Here is an 18,998-nt window from a genome sequence, read left to right as displayed (position 1 = left end):
AAAACATTGACAACAGTCATGATCCTGTAATAAAATCCTAATGTCTTCAATTGTAAATACATTTAAAGGCAATGCCACTTTAGCAGATGACAAGTTAACCAGTTCAGCCAGAAAGTAAGCAAGGAAGCACTCATGTTGCAGTGCTCCAGACAGTGGTCCAGCTAAAGTGGCAGCTTCCCATAAAATGCCAGGTGTAATAGAATCTTGCTCTGACTGATTCACAAATGTCGGCTCATAGGAAGCTTCTCACAGCAATCGCAACCTCAATGTGCACATTTGGTGATAAGCCCACATCAAGAATAACAACAGACCCATGCCTAAAGGATGTACATGCTACACGGCAAGACACACTTGCAGTGCATGTTCGAATTGGCACCATTGGCAATGAAAGACAGGATGCACACAGTTCAAGATTTGTCTGAATGACTAGGGCCAGTCAGATTCCAGTTCTTCCAAGAGTGATGCTCTGAAATATTGCATCATGCAATCACAACACAGTTGGACTGGTGGAAGCTCCATGAGTCCATGTTGTGGTGAGGCAGCCATTGTGAAGAAAAAGTAGCATCATCAATATACCACCAATCAAACCCAAAGTCACAGGGAATCCTCTCAAAACACTTGAAAATATGGAGTGTATGCCTGATGGTATAAATCCAACTATATTTTGAAAGGTGCTGACAAACCCATAACCAACAGCCTTAAAGAAGTGTACAATATCCACGGTGTAGGAAGCATTAAATATGCACCCAACCAATTTGCCAAAATGTTTAGGAAAATGTTTATTTAATAGGGACTGTATCTCCACAGATGGCCTTGCCACTTGAATATCATAGGTCTTGCAGGTGGATGTCAGCACCATGTGTTTTTGGAACAAAAGGGCTTTCAGTCTGCTCAGCTTATCAAAATTCACATTTGAAGTTGCAATGTGAGGCCACATTTCTGCAACTTTTATCTCTTGCATGGGGAGAAACGCATGTCACCGCAACAAGTCACAATTTGAGAGACCGAAAGACCAAAAGACAATTCTGGCTCGCATCCTACACCAATTCTCCTCATTCAGGAGGACATAGCTGCAGTTTGAAACTAACCTCGAAAGCCGGGCGAATCAAAGGGGAAGGAACACCTTTCAAATAACAAGCTAAGTTTGCAGCTGAAGCATTGAATGCTCCATGCAAAGACAGCTGTTTGCAAATCATCGAATGGTTTACAAAAGCCTTGCATTCGTTGCCGCTAAGAAATACCTAATTTATTCCATTTAAACATTTGTACTCAAAGGACAGGTCCCACGCCTCATGGATGTAACTGTCTCCTAATTTCTCACATCTTCCTATGGGAATGTGCTTTAAACACAAGGTGAATTGTAATGTTGAAATGGCCAAAATGATCACCCTGCATATTAACCAAACCACAGATTGTATTTCTGCCACAGTAAAGGTCAATTTTTCTAACTTTTTGAAGTTTAACATTACTTAAGTAGCTTCTTTCGTAGCCATCATTTGCTGTTGTTACTTTAAATAAAACACAGCAATCAGGTCTCTTTAGCTGACATGCTGCCAGGGTACGCAACCACTATTCAGAACCTGTAACATCCAACCTAACTGCATAATGGACCTAAGTTGACTCTGCCCACGTTGTAAGAAAAATATATCAGTTTGCATGATGCCTGTTGGAAAAGAAACAATGTTACTTAAGGTGTAAATGCAGTTGGACAAAGTGTTCATACCATTATCTACAATGGCTAGAGCTTTTCGGATATTTTTGTGATCTATTTGCCTTAACCAGGCAGCAGCTTCCATTTGTGATGATTTCTAAATTTCATTATAAATTGCAAACAGGAGGGGCTTTGTGCGTCATTATGGGGACCTAACAAAAAGTCTTGTAAATCAGATTTTCAGATAGGAAATTCTTTGACAGCTGCTAGCGTGGATGTTTTCAACCATTCTTGATGCATTTTGCCCACACTGAAAGTGGTAACAATACCGGAGTACTTATGAGATATGTAACAAGGGTCAAGCCCAATCGTTCTAAAACCTCTGTGGAATTTACAAAACATTAGTGACAACCATTTGTGTCCACTGGACACAATAAGCAATCCATTTGGACCTGAAAGTTTCAAGTTAAATGTTCCATCTAAAATCTTTTGCCATTTATCAAATTTTGCTGGGGTCTGGGGACAGCATACTGGGTGCATTCATTTCCTTAACTTTTGTTAAGGCTGAACAACTTGTTTCTGCCACTGTTTCATTTGAAAATAGAATTTGTAATGGAATAAGATATGCTCTAAGCAAAACTTCCCACCCCTGTGATTGCCAATTTCTACTTTCATACACACTCTTTAAGTCTATTGACTTCAACCAATGTCTAGGTAACAAATAAATCAGAATAAATCAGTTTGGTGGACAATGTTCCTATTTCATATAATTAAAAACAGTTCTCAGGGTGCTAGCTCTATGTATAAAGTGATGTCCATAATGATGATAACAGATCGCTTCACCATAGTTGGCAGTTGTTTGGTAAATGTCTTCACTTTCAAATACTGTGTAATATTCAAGCTCAGGAAGCACAGACAAGTGTTTTCACATTCCAATCATCAGAAACAACCCCTGGTATTATTACATTATTAATTAATTAAGCCTTTAAACAGATATGGAATTTTAAATAATTTCTATGGACCTGTATATATTAAAAGGTACTTTATCCCAAACAGTCTCATCAGGAATTGGAATAGCTGAAATGTTCATTAGGGACAAGTCTCTTCAGACCTTATAATAAGACAGGTAAGGTTTTAATACCTCATCCCCCAGTTCTACAGCAGAGCGTTCAGGAAGGTAATGGCTAGGTATCAGTAAAAAGAAAACAATGACTGAACTAATCCAAGAAAGAAGGCAAGCAAAGTTAGCAATATCCATAAATAATTCCATGAGTAAATCAAATAGTTTTGAGCCAATTGACTAGCATACACGATCTTGATACAGGTGCAGAAAAAAGATGCTGAAGAGTTTGAAAAAGAGTTGCTGATGTTGGCAATATATCCAGAAGCAGTTTGTGCAAATACTGAAGATGGTGCTGGTGAAGGAGAGCTGGCAGATGTATGTCTTCGTGATTCATAGTGATCGATTCTGTCCGTTTGTGTAGAACTGGAGAAAAATGACTCCAAACTCTGGATATTTCTTGTTGATGGTGTAGAGACAGGTACTAATGAAAGATCATTTTCCACCCTTTCCAGGCTTGGGTAAGTCTCATCATTGCTGCTTAAATCTTGGAGAGGCACATCCTGACTGGCAGTGAGAGGGGTCCAGAAACTGCTCAGAATTCATCATGGTCTACTTTGTAGGACTGGCCACATGGTGTAACTTGACATTGTCAATGGATACAAAATAGTTTTCTCTAGAACCGGACAATGGTGGTAGTTTGGTACCATATATTCCCAGGACTGGAACCGGTGCTCTATATGATGGGCCAAATTCTTTCTTTGCAGCCATCTTTTCACACACTATATCCCCAACCTTTGGAATCCAGCCTCTTGCTGTTTTTGGTGTGTCCCTCATTTCCAAAGCAGAGGCAGATGCTGATAAATTTTCACTGTGGAACTGTTGTAATTCCCACAAGACAGTGACATGCTCAATTATGTCAAAGGGTGTGCCTGCATCCGCAATATCCGAACCAGCAAGATCTGGGACATACATAGGTTTCCCAAATTGGACCTCACATGGGGTACACCCTCCCAGGTTCCTTCTGAGCAGATTATTGCCTGGACTCCATACAGGTGGTGAAGCCAACTATGACGGTACCTAGTCCTCTTGCTGTTGACGACTGCTTTAAGTCACAGTTTTTCTGATCCTCTACCGAATTTCCCTCAGGATGAAAGGGTGACAAGAAATAAAGTTGGGCCCTGATCATAGACATGGTGTGCCTAAATGCCCTTGAGGCAAAGGTAGAACCTTGGTCCGAATGGAACCCCGCAACTGCATATGTACCAGTGAAGACTTGCAAGCCTTTAATATCAGATCAACCGTCAGCAATATCCACAGGAATCTAGAGAAAGAATCAACACCAACTAAAATATATTTCTATGTACCATCAGGTGTTAGGGGACCCTAATGGTCTAGGAACACACACTGTAAAGGTTTGTTGGAAACTAAGAGGGGGGTCTGCGATGGGCATTTTGCGGTGGACCCTCTTATTGGTTGGCAGATGTCACAGCAAAAGACATACTGCCTCATCTGTTTGTACAGACCCGGCCACCAGTAGCGTTTTTGAAATAGTGAAATGGTAGCTGCCACACCTGCATGGGCAGATGCAACCCCCTCATGAACTGCTTTCATTAATTCTTGTCTTTGTTCTTGGTTGAGGATCACATGATCACCCAGCCTTGGTATGCTGACCAAAACAATTATTTGGGCACTTAGATGGTAGGACTATTTAGTGAGATGTGCTTTTGGTTAGGGCTAGCTGTCAGCAGAAGCTTTCACAGCAGTCAACGTCTCATCATCCAATCTTGTCTTGGAATGAGTAACCGCTGCAACAGAAGCTGTATCAACTGCTGGCTTTGCTGCTTCATCTGCTAGGGTGTTTCCAACAACATGGATTCCTACATGCTGGTGGACCATGATGTGTACAACATGGGTATTTGGTAGCGTCTCTTTCAGATTGGGTACTTTCCCCCACAGGAGCTTCTGTTTAAACATGTTCCCTTTTGAGTTTCTGAATCTATTTTGTTACCCGCAAGGTATATATTCATTGAAGGTCTGGGCACAACAGTACAAATCACACACTATTAGTGTTCTTAATTCAGGATCCGTATTTTCCAGTGCCATCAAGAGAGCCTTAAGCTCAGCCAGGTATGCAGAGCAGTTACCTAGGGCCTTTTTTAATGTGCTTTGAAGGTGGAGCAGGCCATCCTTCATTACACCACTCACTGCTGCGCAAGCAGCAGAGTACTGGTGTTTGTGCTTACTGCCGATTGTGCTGAACGATCCATGTAAATGATCATCTGCTATTGGTTAAGTGGCAAAATGTTAGCAGGCATTAGGTATTTTGGTTCATATTGTAAGAATTATTGTGTCTGTAGTTTTGGGAGAAAAACATTGTCAACCTCAGTAGCCATCAGAGAGGTGGCCCATTGTACCCAACATGGATGTAACGCTTTTGCTTTTAGAACACTGACATTGGTAACAGCTTCAAGAGCTGGTATCAGGGTCACAACCACAATGTGTTTTCCCTGGGCCAAGGATCTCTCTTTGATGACAGCCAAGTGAACAGCAATTACATTATTTTCAGTGAGAGCAAAGACTTGTGCAGCCATGGAATATAAATGTGATTTGTATGCTATTGGGACGGTATCACCTTCATTGAATGCTACATAGAAAGACCGGTTGGCACCAGCAATCCCTCTGATGACCAACTTTGTTTTATTGTCCTGTGCATGTAAGTGTTGTGCCTCTACCACGTCTTGTTGTAAAGTATGCATGTGTGTTCCACTGTCCAGAATGTACTTGTGAAATCTGGATGTATTGGATCGTACAGTGGTTTTATGCGCTGTGCACAATCTGGAATGCATGTTCTGCCAAAATGTAAAAAGCCCAATGATGATTGCAACTTTTGTATTGTGTTTGGTGTAAATGTCCATACTTTTTTAAAAAAATGCAGAGGTAGGCTCTTTCCTGCATCTGATAACTCCTATCCCAATAACAGCACACTTAAGGGAGGCAATTTTGTTTTATTGAAATTTAATTTATAGCTAAATTTTACAGAACTCACACTGATACGGTCCACCCATTTGAGGTATTGGACCAGGTCATCATCAATCATATAAACATCATTGACATAGGACAATGCCTCAGGGTCAATGCAGTGCAATATAGAAGTTACAAATGCTGAAAACAGTCCAGGACTGTTCTTATACCCTTGTGGGTGTCACAAAATTTCCTTGGTGAGCCTAATGCTCTGAAGGCTGTAAAATCCCTGCTTTCAGGTGCTATATTTTGGCAGAAGAACCTATTGGAAATGTCCACAGTCGTTTTGTACTTTTTGCGCACTAAATTGTTTATAAGTGTTGTGAGCATTTTTTATGGCAAATGTGCGTGTGTGGCTGTTCAAATGTCTGTAATCATTGCTACATAGAACAAAGGGTTGTTCATAGGAGATATGCAGGGTTTTGTCACACCCTGGTACTCACGTTGTGTGAGTATTTCTGTCAATGGTGCTTTAGCTTCATGTTTAATTGGATGTCGTGGTTGTGGTAACGGAGTAGATCTTAGCAGTAGGTAGGGGGAATCTTATCCCAAACTACATGGTTGTGATACAGGACAGGCGCTTGTGCGAAAGCCCAATCTACTGCACTACATGGTTGTGATACAGCAAAGGGGCTTGTGCCAAAGCCCAATCTACTGCGTAGGCTTCTCCTTCTTCCCTAGGAACAAGAGGTGAGAATGAAGGCATAATAACCTCTTCACCAAATGGAAGATTGCGGGCGAATTCTGGTGGCCAATCCTTTTCTGCCAATAGGATATCATAGCACAAAGTACATTTTTTACCAGGATATTACTTTAATTGTGCTCTCATTATCTCCTTCAAGTTGCAATTTCAATTTGTAAACTTTTTCAAGGGGGGAGATGCGCATGTCTGCAGTTTTGACTTCTAAATAGTCGTTCTGGAAGATTCCGGTAAGCTACTGTGACCTCTGCTGCGTTGTCCAGCAGAGTCAGTGCCCATTTCCTCTTCTTCATTAAAAATAGAAACATGCGTGGCATTTGGGTCCAAAATAGATGACACCTTTTTCTTTTTAAACTATGCTTTCTGTTGCAGAGGTTTCTCTTAATTTTTAGAGGAAGTTTCAGTTGAGCGTTGTGCATCTTTTCTTTGCTTCACGTACTCGTTTGGCTTTTTGGAAGGCCCTTCTCTTTCACGTTGTTTGCCCATTGAGTCCTGGAAGGAACGAGATTGGAATGTGTCAATATATTGGTATCAATCAGGAGCTTTCAAAGTTTCTCTATTTCTAAACTTATAGCATTATTCAAAGGTCTCCGGACATGGAGATTCTTCTCTTTGTTTAACAGCATCTTTATTTTGTTTTTGTTTATCCCAGCATTTTTTAGAACTCACAGCTGCTTGCTTGGCAGAATCCTTATTGGATTTACCTTGTAGTTGAGGTTTACTAGGGCTGACCCCTAGACCATCCCGACCTACACAGCTATAGGACTCAGCGATAATCTTAGGCAGCTCATGTTCTTGGTCCTGTACAGGAACATCCCAGAGCTGCTGGCGTACTGCCAGAGCAACTGCTTCTCCTTCAAGGTTGCTTAAAATTCTAAAACACACTGTGGCAAAATTTCCGATTAATTGCATCCCCAAATCCAGAGCTGGGGCAGCCATGTACTCATCTTGTATTTATTTCAACACTTCTGGTAAATTTGCAAGTGTTGGTATACCGTGCACGGTAGTAAAGAGAGCACCAAATACTGTCCCCCATGTTGTGCAGTTCTCTACTGAGAGAACCAAACCAAATGGAAAACACATTCTGAGAATTTGGTGTTTATCTTGGGGTCCTGTGTCGGGGGAACACTGCGTCCGAAGAGCTGATTTTCTGTGCTACTCAAACCAATATTTCTTCACATTTAGAGGGTACTTTACCTATTATTGAGTGCACTGTTACGGGGTTGATCCCTGCTATTGTCACATGTGCTCGCGCTGGAGCACCCCTTGCTGGGGCAATGTTTAACATCCACATTACAAATTGAATTAGGCATTTATATATTTCTACTAAATTAGTGTACAGGTGGAATATTTCCACTACTGCCATTGTATCTACCTGTGGATGTGGTACATACATGGACTATTCTGGCCATGTTGGTCCGTCATTACTTAGTGGACCTAGTCTAACATTCTGTTGTATGTGTGGTGGGGGCCATCGAGCCAATTCTGGTGTTCATGATAAGAAAGAAGCATTTCTAAATATGCTTTTGGTCTATATTGTGCGGGTGCTGGAAAAGTGATTCATGAGTAACAAATGTCAGTTCTGTAAGCTGGTGTGCCTCAACCACAACGGTTTCTTCTCCCTCCTCTCTGAGGCCATGTTGCAATAAGTGCGTTGTGAGGGGGAGGCTAACATTAGATGCAATTGTGACCCTATTGCCATCTGCCCTCATAACAAATATAATAATGTAATACCTTGTTCTGAGACAGAAACACCAAGTTGGGAGAATCCTTTTTAAAAGGTTCAAGCTTCAACAACATGCAGCTAAAAGTAGGTACTGGCTACTTAGCTGAGGAGGGTGTCCCTAAAACCAAAGATGTCTCCATATACGGTAATTGGGGTGTCCATACACATTATGAGACAAAGATAATTGAGAGATCCATAAAATCATTGCCTAACCAATGTTGGTGGCACCATATCATGAGACTCTTACCAAAATGAAAAGACTACTGAGTTTTGGGCAGCAGCACCACCACGTATGAGGGACTGAGTCTGATCCTAAACCATGTGGCAGCTGTCTGCCTGATCCTTCCAGCCAGCTAGCAGCACCTCACAGATACCAAAGGTAAAAGTGATATGAGGCAGCCCATCGTATGAAATTATTACATTCTTCTAGGAAGTCGTGGGGGAAACCTATCATGCTCTATTCTCTCAGTTACACAAGTCTCATACATGTAATGACAAACAGAAGCATATCTTGGTTCAATAGGATTTATTGATCCAAATGCACCCTACGTAAAAAGGTATGAAGTGCGATTATAAGGATGATGAAATCAGACTCTATTGTATTGGTGACCAAGGAAGTAAACCATAGAAATAATCCCACCATATTTGTCACAAAAGCATTACCAATATTCCTACCCACAACTAATTCCTACGTGAGAGCAAATAGCAGTGATAGCACAAGAGTGAAGCTCGAGCCTCACAACTGTGAAGGTAAAGGAGGGGTTAGTTAGTCTGCTGGAAATCCTCCTCTGCGAAAGAAGAGGAAGTGACAAGTTTCAGCTGAAACTGCAAAAGTGGATGGTGATCTAACTTGAATGTCCGCTCTCAGGATACTAAGGTAGACTGATGTTTTATAATAAACATTGTGTTATACTAGGAACTTACCTGATGTGACAACATGTCCTTTTCTGTGTAAGTTAGACATTACACTATCTGGACTGGCAATACATGGCAACCTATCATGTGTGTGTAGCCTTGATGCAAGCACAGAATGAAATGTCGTGCAAAGCAATGAATAACAAAGTTCCACAGAGGACAATAGATAAAAATAATAAAACATCACCACCAAAATGATGTCTTGCTAAATATATAAAAGGAATAAAATGCCAAGTGACTCAGTGACGGTCAAAGGCTTCAAACCTAAACTAAAATAGGCAAAAATAAGTGTGAGTATGTGCCTAACGACTTACCTCACAACACCTTTTGTTTGGCAGCACTGTGGGTGATGGCACTTCTCTTGTGCACCTAACAGCAAACAAGCACGAAAAAAATGTAGTGAAACATGACATTGTTGCCATTTTAATTATTACAGACAAAGGCAATATAATTTAGTGTGGTTGGCTACATAGGTAATAATTAACAGCAATTTATCCAAACATTTTAAAGTCAAACCACACCACCAATAGTATGAAATCTTACTTCTAGTCATGGCAATGCAAATACCGATATAGCACTTTGTGTTATGTGCAACTATTCTAAAGGAGACACATGTGGCAGTCAGGGAGGTGCATGGTTAAATGAAGGCTGGTGTGCACCTATGGCAAGCAAGGTGCTCCTGTGGGAGATGGAATAAGCATTAGAAAACCATTGATGCAGGTGTGTGTGTGTAGTGTACTTACTCTATGGCAGGCAGTGTTTCCAGGAGAAAATGGAATTATACTAAAACAATGATTGATGTGTGTGGCTGTGAATCTAAAGCAGTCAGGGGACTAGGGAAAATGCAAAACAAATATGAAAAAAATTCAAACATTTAATTAAATAAATAATTACAATTTAAAAAATACAATTCAAAACACTTGGGCAATGTAAAAAATGTAAAATAAAGACATCTAAAAAACTAAAGTGAAATTAAACAAATTAAAATAAATTTGTTTAAAAAAAAATACAAATAAATAAAAAAATACAAATAAAAAACAATAATGAATTGCTAATATTTGTATGGGAGTATGAGAATCTAATTGTGAGGCAAGGAGGTGCAGATAAAGAATGCATGTAATAACATAAAGCACTGTTCATCATAATCATATCCATTACATACGTATACTGCAATTAATCCAAAGCATATCTTTAAACTTAAATCACATGCAAGCCTCTGGCAAAACCATACAGTCTTGGTACACAAAAAAGCTGCCAGCCATACGGTCAAACAGCAACAGCGAGCAAAGAGGCATGGAGAAGAAAGAAGAACACATGGAAGCCTATGGCAAAAGCACACTGGATGGCTACACAACCTGGCCACATGGTCAAATAACAACCGCGAGCAGTGAGGCGTGGACAAATTCAGGCCTGTGACAAAAGCATACTGGCTGGCTGAAGAAAATGGCCACCGGCCACATGGTCAAACAACAGCAGTGAACAAGCCTATGGCAAATGGAAACTGTCTGGATACACAAATTGACGACCAGACACATTGTCAAATAACAGTCAACAAGGAGGCATAGAGGACAAAGAACACATGCAAGCCTATGTCAAAAGGAAACTGGCTACCTATACAAAATGTCCACCAGCAACATGGTCAAACTACAACAGTGAGCAAGGAGGCATGGAGAACAAAGAACACACTAAGGCCTATGGACACAGACTACACAAAATGGCCCCTGGCCATATGGCGTGGAGAACAAAGACAAATGGGGGCCTAAGGCAAACACACTCACACACACAGTGACCAGACAAAGGAGACATGGTAACACTAAAGAAAACACTACCATTTATTCAGCAATGCCAAACATGAAAATTAACTGAGCCATAACAAGTTTACAACCACACGCAACAAACATTATCCCTCATATGCACTTTTTGCAGATAGAAACATGAAATACAAACAATAGCGAATATATTTCCTATAATTGAATGTTATTGCTGTCCTAAATTATGTTTTAAAAAGGATATACTACAGAAACAGTTCTTTCATGCACTGATGACTAGTACTGGATCTATTGGCTGGATGGCCCATTGGCAGGCTAGGTCACACAATAAAATAAATGAATATTGTAAATGTAACAAACATGGAGAAAAGGTACTGAACTGTGCGACATTTTTCCTTTACAAAAGATGAAAAATGAAATGCAAAAAATAACTAGGCCCTTAATGAATGAAACTCCAGGCCACCCACCACAATGAAATTTAAAAATCAAATGAAAATACAAAGAAATACTGGTGACAACCAACACCCTTATGCCATAGTTTTTGAATTTGCATGTGTGATATCACAAACACAAAGGGGGTCATTCTGAGTCTGGCGGGCGGCGGAGGCCGCCCGCCAGACTTCCCCCCTCCAAAATACCGCTCCGCGGTCGAAAGACCGCTGAGGGTATTTTGGCTTTTGCACTGGGCTGGCGGACGACCGCCAAAAGGCCGCCCGCCAGCCCAGTGCAAAAGACCCTTCCCACGAGGACGCCGGGAAGGTGTGACGGATGCAGTGGCACCCGTCGCGTATTTCAGTGTCTGCAATGCAGACACTGAAATACAAAGTGGGGCCCTAGGCCCCTGCAGTGCCCATGCCATTGGCATGGGCACTGCAGGGGCCCCCAGGGGCCCAACGACAACCCATACCGCCATCCTGTTCCTGGCGGGAGAACCGCCAGGAACAGGATGGTGGTATGGGCTGTCAGAATCCCTCATGGTGGCGCAGCAAGCTGCGCCGCCATGGGGGATTCCCAGGGCAGCGGAAAACCGTCGGGAGACCGCCGGTTTTCCACTTCTGACCGCGGCAAAACCGCAGCAGTCAGAATGCCCTGCGGGGCACTGCCAGCCTGTTGGCGGTGCTCCCGCCGACCCTGGCCCCGGCGGTAAGGAACCGCTGGGGTCAGAATCAGGCCCAAAGTCCTTAAATCCAAAGGTATATATTCAGCAGACAAAGAGAACGATCCTTCCACCTTGAAATTCAAGTAAAAAGTGACCAGGAGATGGAAAAAGCACTGGGAGGAGTCCTCTGGACAGGAACAGGAAGTTGGAGTCTCTGGGGCACTTCCTTCCTGTTGGGAAAAAAAAAAAAGGTTTAAAAAAGTCTTCTTGCACTATCAACAACGTGAACGGTCCTTTGGAGTAGAAAATCCACTTGAAACTGTCTTTTTCTGTAGATTTATCAGCTTCTCGAGTAGGAAATCTGCTCAAGGTGCACCAGTTGTCGTTTGCATGTGGCACTATAATGGCGCTATCACAGCTGGAAGCTGCGCAAGCAGGCACAAATCTTGTGCGCTCTTGCAAGAGGCCTGAGACTATCATGGTGCTTACGAGCGAGCACCAAAAACAATTCATGTGCATTACTCCGGGTTACTCTATGAAGTGTGGAATGCCCAAAATGCAGAAAACTCTGGAAGTAAAGCGAAGTTTCCCTCCCAGGCCTAGTGATAACCCTTTTGTCGTGTAATATTAATTTCTCAGTAATACCAAATCTCATTCTTACTTCTCCTGTTGTGTAAGTTACAACTTTGGCATAACTGTACAAGGGGTGCTTTCCCACCCATAGTTGAAATGGGTAAACTTAAATTATTTAATACCACAAGAACAATCGGTTTCTCATTACATCTAAAACAACTGACCAGAATATTATAAAAGCAGCAAGAAGGCACATTATGAATAAGGAGAATAAAATGAACATTTCTAGTATGTTTTAAAATGTCATTTGAAATGTCATGTAGCACATAACACCCTAATGTCTATGTCCATGCACAATACTAAGAAAACATTACGGCAGAGCTACTTGCAGTCTGGAGGTTCTTAGGGAAAAGAGATGCACTGCATACCTTGTTGACAGCAAAGACTGTCTTTATCAGTGGAGGCACAAAGACAGCATTCCCTGTGAAGGACAAGCACACTATGTGGTAGCAGTTAGTTGCTCTTCCTCCAAAACTCAGCACTGTCAGTTTCAGGTGAGATGATGCATCTGCAAAGTGTGCTGGCAGTAGGTGTGACCATCCCTGGCAGAATCTTGGGCACTAATCTAGGCAAAGGACGTCTCTTAACAAGTGATCAAGTGATAGTCCTTATTTACTATGTGGCATATGTCTGAGCCCTTTGTGCCGCAGTTGTATCACTTTTTGTGATGCAGCAGCTATTCAAACCTTGAAATCATATCTATGAGGCCACACGAATGCACTTCGCATAGTTTTGAATGGCCTTATAGATATGGAGTAAGGCAAGGCAGCGCAAATTGCTGCCTTGCCTTTTTATGAGGCCTCCAGGGATCATGCCTACAATGCAGACACCACTGCATTGGTGCTAGGCTGCCAAAATGGTGCCAGCACAGTGGAAAGGACAGGAATGTCCTGTATTCATAGATACGGCACAGATCTGCTCTTACCTTTTGAGACAGGGTAGTGCACAAAGGTGGCTTGCTGTATTGCCCTGTGCCAAAAGCCCATAAATTTGGGACTAAATCTTATCATCAATTGGGATTTCTGACATAAGTTCAAGAATGCCTGATAAAGATTATGGGCATCCTGGTATGTGTCACAGATGTTTTCTTCTGATCATATAAGTTAAAAGGACATCAATTTAAAAGACACTATTTTGGTTATATGTCTGCATATGTTCTTAATTAGCCTTGACATGATGGAAAGCAGACATTTGACCCTGGCAAATGTCACATTGATGGCTGTATATGTGTCATTAATCATTTAGCTTGATACCTTCACAGTTCTTAGAAAGATAAGGTCAGGTGACTTCTGCTATCATCTAATATCAGACATAAAAATGATTCTGCATAAATCGGGAAAGATGGCTGCCTCCATTGTTTTAGAGGGAGACAATGGTGACCTCTATTAGTCACGATGGAGTGGGCGGCCTATATAAGATGGAGTTGGGCCTTCAGGACTTCGCATAACTCCTTCCTGCTGCACTCCCTTGGGCAAGAAGAACAAGCATTGGTATGTATTTTGAGTCTAGATGGCTTCATGATTTTTTAAGCCCGTTCCTAATTGTGCAAAACTTTAAGCTAATGTTACAAGTGCAAAAGTGGGCAGAAAATTGGTCTTGCAGAAGAAAATGCCTGCAATATCTACTTCATTGCAAGGGATTTTTCTGTGCACTATTTTAACTATATTTCCTATAGGAGAACTTAAACAGTCTCTCAACTTCATAAAACTTTTCTAGTTGAATTCAAATTCAACATACTCCTACTTTTGATATGCAGAACTTCATCGTAGTTACCAAACCACTGGCATGTTACACAATTCATTGCTGTTTCATTCAAATCATCAGCCCTTAATTGCTCTCTTACAATAGTGACTGTAGCTTTCTGTTTCTTTTCAGCATGTGAATTAGTGAGTGTATGATTATCCACTGTCTGGAATCTTGGTTCTTGGTTCTTGGACTTTGTGGATTTATCTCTCCAGTACCAATGGTGCTGTCCCCCTAACCTCATCTTTGGACTAATAGGGGGATGGACTGATTGAGGCACCCTTGAGTAGAAGGGTCCCCCTGCAACTTCCAAGGACTGGGCCTGAAGATGGATAACAATCATTGGGGGGGCTGACTTCTGTTACGGCACAGGTGGACCTTCAAGTGGCTGAGGAGGCTATGGGACCGGACAAATGCAGGCATTGAGGGTATTCTGTCTTGATGGCTGCATAGAGTTTCTGTGGACAACCTCAGGCTGAGGAAAACACCAGGTATTGTACAGAGGAGAGGTTAGTTGCATGGAGCTAAAGTACTGAAAAATCAAGCTCATCAAATGTATATAAATATTTACAGGCCAGGAGGGCTAAGGAAACCACTCATGGTGGCAACAGTCTGCCACCAATAACAGAACAAGAATTTCCCCTTCACAATTTGCCCAACAAGGCCAGAGAAAACCAAGGGAGATGTCTGGTTTCACAGATGGACAAACCAGGATTGGGCCCGCATGGTGTTCTCCTACATTTTCAAGGGTCAAAGTGGAATTAAACTGTCAAGGTGAGGTTGCGCAAAGCCCTTCCATTTGTTGTTTCTAGTTGTCCCCAGGGGCCAATAATGCATGGGGGAACTTTACTACAGAACAGAAGGGAAAGTCAGATGAGCACTGCTGTGCTGTTTCCCCAGAGGTCCATGCATCTCCTGTAACCCAGAAAAGTGTGTGATCTACTGGTTGCTCCTCTTGCCCTTTGTGCTGTTTCAAGGAGGGGCAGGGGCACCACACACCAACTACAGACACTCTCCTATAGGAGCAGGAGAGCCAAATCATGTGTTGCTCTCATGTGGCTGATAAAAATAAAGACAGTTGTCTTCTGCACTAACTTTGAGAAAGTGAGCCTGGCTTCAGGGAGCTAGCAGCAGCCTTAGGAGCTGTGGGACATCCAACATGGATGTCCTTTTGGTGCCGGACCTCTTACCTTAAGAAATCAAAAGGAAGTGCTGCAAATGCTTCAAAATAAAAAATAAAAACATTCAGGTTTAGTGTCTGGTGTCTCTGAGGAGAGGGACTCCACAACATCACTTTTAACCTGCTCGTGGGCATCCTCAAAAAGTGCTGGGTGCCCATTACACTAGAGAGGTTCCTGGAGCTCGGGCTTTTATCCAGAAGCTCAAAGCTGCAGGGACCCGATTAGTGGGTCATAAGACATCTGTAAAGCATGAACTAAATAAATAAAAGACTCATGCATAAAGTTTATTGAAAACTGAGATACTTTATTGACAATAATAAATCTAACAGTGATCATTAAATATATTAATAAAAGTAGTACATGTTTTATTGACAATGACAAACTTGGCAGTGAACTATTACACAAAATAATGAAGGCCATTGAAATGCTTTACTGACATTGGCAAAGTTTAAAGTGAATCAGTACACATTGTAATAAATGTCATTGTAGGATGGGATCATCCTTAGTGATTTTAAGGCTGTTGCACTGGGTAATTATGAAATGATTCTACTTTGCTTAGTGTGTTGACACCATGACAAAGGCAGTAGACCAGCATTTTGATAACTAACCCTCATTATTGAGTGTCAAATTCAAATTCAAATTCAAATCAATCTTTATTCGGATTTTACTCCATAAAAGATAAACTATCTCTTTAAAAATGATAATAGTATACAATAAAATACTTCAAAAGAAAGAAAGAAAAAAAAAAGAAAACATTACTAATAAATAAATTAATAAAACCTTTGCTACAACAAATTGGGCGATTATTCATTCTCATAACGGAGGTTTTCTAAATACGACAGCTTTTTTCTATGTTCACATTGCATCACATTTCTCATTAGTATCCAATTTACATAAATAATTAAAAGCTTCTCTATAAAAAAATAATTTGTTAATAACAAATAAAGGTTTTAAAAAATGTTTATTAATGTCATGATAAAATTTACAAGATATAATAAAGTGCATTGTAGATTGTGCAAATCGTCCCACGCAGTGGCACTTCGGTAGGCTTTTGCTCCAAATCCTCACCTTTGGAAAAGCTACTAAAAAGTGCAACATTATAAAGCTCATTTGAGTCAAATAAAATCTATCCTGAGTATTTGCAACTGTCAGTAAGTAATTTGCCATTACCTCGTTAGTTTCAATCATATAAAGTGCTACTACTGATTTCCTACATTCTCTATTATCTCTATCACTATCCCTCCATGTCATTAGTTGGTTTTTCAATTCTTTCTTGCTAAATTGGAGGATAATACCTGGATTGTCAAAATTTGGAGCTAGATTTATGCCTTTCAACAAATCTTTTAAATACGCGAACCATGGAATTCTATCCCGATATTCTAAAGTAAGGCAATCTTTAATAATATTTTGGGTAAATTGCGTCCCTTCTTTAGACCAGATGCCATGCCAAGCCAACAGCGCATTGGTATATATTAGATCTTCCATATAAGGGCAGCCCAGTTCCTTATGTACCATAAATGTGGAGGTGGTATTTGGCACTGCAAGTAGTCTGCTAAAAAATTTGTTCTCTAGCACTTGTAATGAATGGATCTCGGGCATTAAACCCCAAAGGGCAGAACCATACGTAATGCTGCTAATTGATTTACTTTTGTAAATTTGCAACATTTCCCTAAGGGTTTTATTACCAATAGCTTTTGAAAATCTTAAAACATCCTCAGTTGTCCTAATATACTTCATCTTGGAAATTTCTAGATGTTGTTTCCAATGACCCATTTTAGAAAACTGTATACCCAGATATGTAAATCTATTCACCTCTTCACATTTATGGCCCTTAATAAAATAAGTTTACTTCCTGGCCTTTCCCTGTCCACAAGTCATGACAACAGTTTTGCTCATATTCAACAACATATCTCTTTCCTCCATAAATTCCACAAAGCCCTCGATTAGCCGCTGCAACCCATTTGCAGTTTGTGACAGCAGTACTGCATCATCTGCATATAAAAGGACTGGGATAGGACATTCTCCTATTTTAGGGTTATCAATTTCTATATTTTTTAGGTGGGCATCTACTCCATTTATATAAAGGGAAAATTGAAGGGGCGCCAAAACACAACCTTGACGTATTCCTCTCCCTATCCTAAAGCCTGGGGTACACTCACCGTTTCTTCCATATCTCACCCGGGCTGTTAGATGGTTATATAATTGCGCCAAGTAGCTAATTATATCTAAGGGCGCACCCATATCTGTTAAGACTTTCCACAGCTTTACATGATTCACCAAATCAAAAGCGCTGCTAAGATCTGCAAAACAAAGGAACACATGACCCTTCCTTGCTATTGTATATTTACTTATTATTAAGTTAAGGTTTATACATTGTTCCAGAGTACCAACCCCAGGTCTAAATCCCAATTAAGCCTCTGTGAGTATATGATTGTTGGTTACCCATAACTCTAGTCTTTCTAGGAGTACTCTTCCCAGCTATTTAACGGAGGTATCTAACAGGGAAATAGGTCGATAGCATTTGGGGTCACCTCTATCTCCCTTTTTAACAATACGAACAATTATACTTTCAGTCCATGTTGTTAAAATATATCCCTTTGTCACACTCAAAAAAACTTGGGTCAAAATAGGGCACCATAGATTGACGTGTGTCAAATAGGCATCTACTGGCACCCGTCGGGGCCCGGTGCCTTCCCTTTCAAGCATCTTCCCATAGCAGATTTCACTTCCCCTAAACTAACTGGTTTGAAGAAGGGTGGCTTGATCTCAATTATCCCAGTATTCGATAAATGAATCGTCAGATTATCTGGGTTGAAAATTGAGCCAAAATGAGAAAGCCATTCCAATGATGGGATGTGTACAGTTATTTTGAGTGCATCACTACTTTTTAGGAATGGTTGGTTAATTGTTTTCCAGAATAGAGTACTATCTCTCAGTGTTGTTGCTTGCTTAAGATTAACCCATGCCCTGGCTCTCAGTTGTGCCTTCCTTGTCTTTAGTGCATGTTTGTAGCTAGAGCGTTTAATAATTACTTCTTCCCTATTTCTTGGTCGAGCCTGCAGGGCTTGTTTTAATTCCTGGCTTGCTAGTGAACAATTATGATCAAACCACCCTACTTTTTCTCTCTTTTTATTCCCCGATGTTCTCACTAGGCTTCCTGCGAGGGCGTTTCTAAGCTGGTTAAAAGATCCTTAAATCTCGTATGGACTTTGATTATATTCTGTACATGTGAACATTTCTTGACTGTGTCGTATCACAACTTTTGTCATCACATCTATTTCATTTACCCCAGTCCATTTAAGTACAATTCCATTTTCCCTTCTTATTCCTATATTCGTTGCCAATCGTTCACCTATGTTAAAGGGTTTAGCTAATCTCATAGTAAGTAGCAAAGGGGTGATGATCACTATAGATAGTTAGCTCAATCTTCAGGGATTCAACCATATCTATATTACTCTTAGAAATTAATATAGGGTCGATTAATGAAAAATGTCCTC

This window comes from Pleurodeles waltl, chromosome 10, assembly GCF_031143425.1.
Source record: "Pleurodeles waltl isolate 20211129_DDA chromosome 10, aPleWal1.hap1.20221129, whole genome shotgun sequence".
Taxonomy (NCBI): Eukaryota; Metazoa; Chordata; class Amphibia; order Caudata; family Salamandridae; genus Pleurodeles; species Pleurodeles waltl.
This window is presented reverse-complemented; position numbering follows the sequence as displayed.